Here is a 6,268-nt window from a genome sequence, read left to right as displayed (position 1 = left end):
CTGGAAGGATTTGGGTAGGGAGGAAAAGGTCAAGGATTCTCCATCCCTCTGACAGAGGTATAAGTTACAAAGTAGATGTACATCTTTTGAGAAAGAAACGAACAAACAAAGAAACAAACAAACAAACAATTTTTGTCCCTTTGTCTTTATCAGGAAAAGTGAAAGATGGAGAGAGGGAGGGAGGGTGGGTTGGATGGATGGATTTGGGGGGCGGGGAGAAGATTCTTAGATCCTAATGACCCAATGCTTTCTCTAGTCCTGGGCCTTTAGGTAGGTGATATATCTATATCTATATCTGTATATCTATATCTATCTGTATACACACACACACAGACACACACAGACACACGCACACACACACACACACACACACACACACACACAGACACACACACACACACACAGACACACACACGTAGTTATTTTCTGTTTCTAGGGCTGCACCCATGGCACATGGAGGTTCCCAGGCTAGGGGTCCAATCGGAGCCGTAGCCACCGGCCTACACCAGAGCCAGCACAACGCGGGATCCGAGCCCTGTCTGCGACCTACACCAGAGCTCACGGCAACACCCGATCCTGAACCCAACGAGCGAGGCCAGGGATCGAACCCGCACCCTCAGGCCTCCTAGTCGGATTCGTCCAGCCATGACGGGAACTCCTACATATGTATATAGTATGCATATAGTATATCTTTTTTTAACGCCCACGCCCCAGCCCTATGGAAGTTCCCAGACTCACGGTCGAATCAGAACTGTAGCTGCGGGCCTACCCCACCGCCACAGCAACACGGGATCCTTAACCCACCAAGCGAGGCCAGGGGAGGGATCGAACCCACATCCTCACGGATCCTAGTCGGGTTCATTACCGCTGAGCCCTGATGGGAACTGCAGGGGACATCTTCTTTTTTTTTTTTTTTTTTTTTTTTAAGATGTAAGTTTGTTGTGGTTGTTGGTTGTTGTTGTTGCTTTAGCTCGGCGTACAGTGGGCTTGCTTACAATGTTGTGTTCGTTTCAGGTGTACAGTCAAGGGGATTCAGTGATCCATCTACATCCATCTATCCCTCCGTTCTTTCTTTTTCAGCGTCTTTTCCCCTCTAGGTGATTCCAGAATATTGGGCCATTCCTTCCTTGTTGGTGGGAACACCAGCGTGAAAAAAAACCATCACGGGGGAGTTCCTGTCGTGGCACCATGGAAGCGCATCCGACGAGGAACCTTTGCAGGGAAGGGTGTGGGTTCGATCCCTGGCCTCGCTCAGGGGGGCGGTAAGGATCCGGCAGGCAGTGCCGTGAGCTGTGGTGTCGGTCGCAGACGCGGCTCGGATCCCACATGGCTGTGCCTGTGGCGTAGGCCAGCAGCCGTAGCTCCGATTCAACCCCTCGCTTGGGAACTTCCATATGCCACGAGGGCAGCCCTAAAAAGCAGAGGGGGAAAAAGAAATCATGAGGGCGGGGGAGAGGGATCCATGAGGAGGATGGGATGAACATATACACACACGAGTCTCTATCCAATAGATGACGAACAGGGACCCCTACGCCACCTTCTGGAATCCAAACGCCAAAACCACAAAGCAGAGTTCCCGCCATGGCGCAGTGGAAATGAATCCGACCAGGAACCATGAGGTTGCAGGTTCGATCCCTGTCCACCTCGCTCAGTGGGTAAAGGATCCAGTGTTGCCGTGAGCTGTGGTGTTGGTCCCAGACGCGGCTCGGACCTGGCATTCCTGTTTCTGTGGTGTAGGAGGCCAGCAGCTAAAGCCTCCGATTCGATCCGTCATCTGGGAACCTCCATATGCCGTGGGTGTGGCCCTCAAAACACACACACACACACACACACACGCACACGCACACGCACACGCACGCGCACGCACGCACGCACACGCGCACGCACGCACACACACTCTGGAACCCCCTAAATGGGAGAAAACCGGACACAGTAGTTTTTTAGGGGTCCAGTCTCTGTGACAGGTGAGGATATCAGGCTTGCATCGAGGGAGGGAAGGCTTCACCCCACGCAGAAAACACACCCACCTACCCACCGACCCACCTTCCTTCCTTCCTTCCTTCCTTCATGAGAGAACAGTTGGATGACCCATCCTAAGTGTCGGTTGAATGAAGTCTAGTTACCAGGGTTCAGAGTGGGGGAGGGAGAGGGGTAGGAAGTCTGAAGCCTCTGGCGACTCTCCGAAATGTTCTCCCCCCAGGGTGACAGAGCCGGCAGGTCAGGCACTGCCTTCTCTAGAAACCTTCCTGCCCATGTCCAAGGGGGTGTGGGGGGTTGGGGGTGTGGGGCAGGGAGTGGGTCAGGGAGCCTGGAGAAACACAGACCACCAAGCGGCCATTCTCCCGTCGCCCCGACTGTTTGTTGAATGAACATAATGGACGTGATCCAAGTCTGCCACGCCGCCGCCGCCGCCGCCGCCGCCGCCGCCACCACCACTTTCTCCATCATCTCCCCCACCCTCTTGCCTGCAGCCATCTTTGAAAAGGCTGCTGTTGTCGCTGCCTTTGCATGAAAGTGAGTGAGGACCCCTCCCTAATACGGAGTGTTTCAGTCCCTGGTGTCTCTGACAGCTCGCTCATGTATTGGTTGTGAACCATCTTGCCTTGAGGATTTGGAGGATTCGTGAACATTGCAGGAGCCATGGGAGCAGTGAAGTCCTTATCGCCAACCCGACACCCCCCCCCCCCAAATTTCGTGGCAGGGAGCACACTTTTCTTTCACCCAAGAGATTTATTTCCTGCTTTCCGAAGAGAGAAGGAAAGGAGGGTCAGAATGGTCCTCTGGTGTCTGGTGTCCTGTCCCTTTCATTGCACACACTCCTAGTGCCACTGCGGGAGGCACGTTCGGGGCGCGGGGTGGGGTGGGGGGGGACCTGCTGCACGCACCCGCCCCTCACTTTCAAATGCGAAACTCAAGGAGGATGTGAATGTCCTTCACGCCACCGATCAGGTGAACGGGATGGCTTTCTAGGGAAATCCTGGTGTTTCCTTTCACTGCCATGACGAACACCCAGAAACAACCCTGTAAGTTCATACAACTTTGTCAGTCAACTGTATTCCAATAAAATGAAAAAGCAAGACACAGACACACCCAGACACACACACCCACACGCACACACACACGCGCGCACACACACGCACCCCAACCCAGAACCAAACACCCTCTCCTGAAATGGGGGGGGCGGGCCCACCGGAGAATGAGCAAGAGAATTCCAGAGTCGGTAGGAAAGTGTCATCTGCAGCGGTGTGAGAAACCCCAAGCTCTTTTCTTCCTGTCAAGGTGAATAAACTTTGTTAATGGGAGTGGGTGCCCTCAGTGTGCCCTCCGAGAGGAAAGGCAGGGAGCATTTTCTCCCTGAAGAGCTTAGTGCTGTCATAGCACTGACGGACAGGATGAACGATCGGTGAGAGGTGGCAGCAGCAGTGGTGGCCGCCTGCACTGCCTGGGCGGATTGGAAACATAGACGAGCCACCAAGACTGCGTGTGACACCCCCGTGCCGCCCCCCCCCCCCCCCCCCCCGTCTGTACAGTGACAAGAGTCCTTTGGGGGAAAAGGGGGGGTGGGTGCTCTTCCAGTGTGTCTGTCTGCATTCATCAGGTGTGGGAGAGAAGACAGATGTTTGTTTCCACTATCGTTCGGAGGACTTGCCCAAGAGTACCACGTGCCCCCAAAAGATAGCACCGGAAGAGAGATGCACGAGGTTTCTGAATGCATGCCGTGGGTGCTCCAGGCTGCCTCCAGGCCGCCCCCTCGCCCTCCCCCTCGCCCTCCCCCTCCCCCTTGCCAGAGGCAGACGTTCCTTGAAACAGCTGGCTTTGAACTTGGGCTTCTAGAGGAAGGTTTTTCTCCTGCTTTCAAGACGGGAAGAAGAGGGTGTCCGTCTCACATCCGTCCTTTCCGGGGGGGGGGGGGGGACCCGCTTTGGTGTGCTTGTGAGGGAGAGAGACAGAGACAGACAGGGAGGGACGGAGGATAGGCAGACAGTGAGAGGCAGAATCAGAGGGAGAAAGAGGAGGAGGGGAGAGAGACAGAGAAAGTGAAACAGAGCTAGGTATAGAGGACGCTGTGGCTGGGTCGTATTCTGCGTGTTCTCAGTGAAGTCGTCCTAAGGCCTCTGGAGGTCCAGATCACTGCTTGGGGCCGGAAGTCTGTCTGCCCTTCCCTACCCATCTGAAGAGCTGTGGTTTGGGCTTTCCAGCCGGGAACCCCTCTTTCTGCCTCTTTGTCCAACACACAAGGTTCGTGGGACCCAGAAATCCCATTCTGAGAGCACCCTAGGAACAGTCCTTTCCATACGGCGCAGGAGGCCCCTGTGCCAAGAGATCCAAAGTCTGGAGCCTCTGTTCTCCCCCCCCCCCCCTTCCCTCCACGGACAAAATCTTGCCTTGTATTCCTTTTTTTCTCAGGGACTCTGAAGGACATGTATCATTGTACAACCATGGGGAAGACGCTTCCATTCCCTCTGGAATGATGGATGTGGTCGCATGTCTCAAGGAGGCTCCAATTCTTTGAGCAGGACTCCCGATGGTGCCATCCCATCGTCCCTCCCCTCCCCTCCCCTCCCCTCCCCTCCGGCTCGCTCGGTCGGTCACGGTTCCCCTCCTTTTTCCTCCCCTCCAGGTTATCTTCAGGTCTGCCACCCACTTGTAACTCCTCCCCCACTTGGAAGTGGCCTCTTCCGGCCCCGAACTTGGTCGTCCCAGGCCCACCCCGGGAGCCATCTGGCGGACCTTTTCGGAGACTATAAAAAGCAGCTTACGGCAGGGGGCGTCGCAGGACCAACGAACGCATCGGGATGGATCGCTGTGTGGCGACATGGATTCTCCAGGCAGGGCAGGCATAAGGCCTGGACTCTTTCCTCCTGGAGCCCGTTTCTTCATCCGTGGCCTTGAAGACGAACCACGCCGACCACGGACCGTGGACCTTGGCCTTCACCTTTCATTTCCGAACGGCAGCCAGGGCATCCATTGTCACCACCGCGGAAAAGGTGTCCACAAAAAGGACAGGTGAGCGCCTCCATGGCATGCAGTGTCATCCCCTCCCGCCACCCCCACCCCGGCTTTAAAGGGTCCTCTTTCAAGTAATCACGTTGCCACAGCTGGGACTTGGATCGGATCCCTGGCTCCGGAACCCCATATGACCTGGGGCCGGCCAATGCATCCCTCCATAGCGTCCTAAATCCGTGCATCGTTGATTCAGGACTTTCCCTCGTGGCACAGAGGAAACGAATCTGACTAGGGACCATGAGGTTGCGGGCTCCATCCTTCGCCTCACGCAGGGGGTTGAGACGAGGCTCAGATCCGGCACGGCTGCGGCTCGGGCGTAGGCCAGCAGCCGTAACACCAGTTCGACCCCTAGCCTGGGAAGCTCCATAGACCGTGGGTGCGGCCATCCGAAGACCAACAAGAACCTCCTCACCGTCCTAATACAGGGACAGCAACGTTGTCGCGGCAAGGGCGGCGGGGCGGCGCGGGCCAAATAAAATGCTATGCACCCAAGTGCTGGGACGTGTTTGATTTCAATAGAGAAGAAGGAAATCACTAGGCCAGAGGGGAAGCTCAGAAAACATCGAACACAAAACGACACACCCTGTCCGGGAGACTCAGGCCCCGGAGAGAGGCAGTCAACGCGGTGCAGACACGACCCCAGCGAGTGAGTTGGCAGAGACGGACGGACGGCCCCGGCATCAAGACAACCCCAGGGATCCCATCGAGGGCCACACGGACCCGGGCCCGAGTCGGCCGGGACAGCTGGTCGACCCCGCGGGCCCTCGGACCCGGGCCCGAGTCGGCCGGGACAGCTGGTCGACCCCGCGGGCCCTCGGACCCGGGCCCGAGTCGGCCGGGACAGCTGGTCGACCCCGCGGGCCCTCGGACCCGGGCCCGAGTCGGCCGGGACAGCTGGTCGACCCCGCGGGCCCTCGGACCCGGGCCCGAGTCGGCCGGGACAGCTGGTCGACCCCGCGGGCCCTCGGACCCGGGCCCGAGTCGGCCGGGACAGCTGGTCGACCCCGCGGGCCCTCGGACCCGGGCCCGAGTCGGCCGGGACAGCTGGTCGACCCCGCGGGCCCTCGGACCCGGGCCCGAGTCGGCCGGGACAGCTGGTCGACCCCGGGGCCCCTCGGACCCGGGCCCGAGTCGGCCGGGACAGCTGGTCGACCCCGCGGGCCCTCGGACCCGGGCCCGAGTCGGCCGGGACAGCTGGTCGACCCCGGGGCCCCTCGGACCCGGGCCCGAGTCGGCCGGGACAGCTGGTCGACCCCGCGGG

This window comes from Sus scrofa, chromosome 10 (assembly GCF_054392235.1).
Source record: "Sus scrofa isolate SSC_HxYL_T2T_F1_AM1 chromosome 10, Sscrofa_HxYL_maternal_Yorkshire_Landrace_v2.0, whole genome shotgun sequence".
NCBI classification, from domain to species: Eukaryota; Metazoa; Chordata; class Mammalia; order Artiodactyla; family Suidae; genus Sus; species Sus scrofa.
This window is presented reverse-complemented; position numbering follows the sequence as displayed.